Source organism: Pteropus vampyrus, unplaced genomic scaffold (genome assembly GCF_000151845.1).
Source record: "Pteropus vampyrus isolate Shadow unplaced genomic scaffold, Pvam_2.0 Scaffold93, whole genome shotgun sequence".
Taxonomy (NCBI): Eukaryota; Metazoa; Chordata; class Mammalia; order Chiroptera; family Pteropodidae; genus Pteropus; species Pteropus vampyrus.
The window spans coordinates 4671644-4673447 of NW_011888874.1; positions in this window are offsets into that span (position 1 = coordinate 4671644).

Consider the following 1804-nt stretch of genomic DNA (forward strand, 5'->3'; position numbering starts at 1 on the left):
AAACTTTATTTACCGAAACAGATGAGGGCTGTAGTTCTTGACCCATGTTCTAAGGCAGCTTCCATTAATTCACTCTGTATATTTGACAAATATGTCGGACACCTGCCCTATTACAGGGAGTGTTGCAGGCGGCATTGGCTCCATGATTTGGGACACCCAATGCAAAATGAAAATGTAAGGTCCCTTGTTCAGAGTTTATTGAGAATTTACAGATGATGACAGCAGAGCACTGAACCAAGTGTGGTGCCCTTCTGAACCCAGGGCTCTGATGCCCACAGAAAGGTCCCCAGAGATAGTGCCCGACAAGCCAGAAACTCCCTTCCCCTGGAACTCATGTTCTTGGTGGGAAGTCCTGTAAACTTTCTAAATATTTTGTATCAAGCACAGAGAAGAGGGTTGCACTATAAAGCTTTGGTGAGTCATCATCTCATTTTTTACTTTGTAGAAGTTTTAGACAGTTCTGAGACAAGCCGGTTAGGGACCTAGTTGGGGCATGTGGAGTAGGGAATCGTGCTGGCCTTGGGGGCAAACTCAGGCCCTGCTACCTCCATCCCTTCTTGGCCTGAGGAAGCAGGGCCATTCTTCCAGCTGGCACAGCCTTTGCACGGTCACTTTCTGAACCAGTTCTGAATGAACACAGAGTTCAGGAGCATCTCCCAGAATTTGGTCTCAGATCAGTGCTTCTGCTGCAGGCGCTGCCTCTGTCCAAGTTCTCATGGAGCCCTGGGTACAGGACACAATGACTCCCTAAGCTGCTCCCGGGTCTGCTCTGTTCATCCAGGTGTGGCGCAGCTTGTCAGCTTGGAGCCTGTACATTCTTCCCCCATTTGTGTAAAATAAACAGACAGCTCTGCCTAATATATAAACAAAACTTCCAGAAAAATATGCAAGAGACAGCGTTGTTTCTAGAAAGGGCTCTAAGGAACTGGAGTGGTAAAAAGATTCACTTTTATTACATGTTCTATTAGACGCTCCAATATTTTCTATTTGAACGTAATACCTTTTAAATGATATAAAAATGACTTTTTAAATATTGTTATTTCTATTACTTCTCCAGCAAAACTGTTTTGTTTTTCTCTGTATTTTGTACTTTCTTAAGCTCGGATGGGTCTGGAATTGGGATGGTAGCAGAAATTCCCTTAAAACTCTCACACACACACGCACACACACACGCGTGCACACGCACACATGCACACGCACACACGCGATTTCTCTTTTTCTTTCTCTCTAACTTGGGCTCTCGGCCAGACTTCCAGGACTTCTAATTATACCTTGCTTTCGTATGATAATTGAGAATAGCTGAGGGGGAAAAAATGTGATGCATTGTTCTCACCTCAGTGACTCTGAAAACTTTTGGTCACAAGGTAAAATAATATTTCTAGTCATTTCCCAGGACTGAACTATTAAAGCACAGAGATGTTTGTCAGATCATCTGGGGTGGGCCTATCTGCATTCAGTAGACAGCTGAACATTCCAGCAGGATTAAGAAGTCACATTCCTGAAGGAGTCAGAAAGGACTCATCGAATCTAGTATCAGATTCAGATTATCACTGAGTTGTTCTGCCCCCAATATCAGCGTCTGCTGCACACCCTAGCTTCCCTCACCTTCCTTGGGAAAAAAAAAAAAAAAATCAAGGTAGCAATTTTTCGTCGTGTAGGTGAAGCTATGAGACCTGAAAAAGAGTTAATGTTTCTTCTTAGAGAAGTGTCAGAATTTCATCAGGTGACAGAACATGCTTTCAGAAGAGACATCGCTGTTGTGTGACACACAGAGTGTTTTGCACAGGTTTTCATCAGGCCTCTG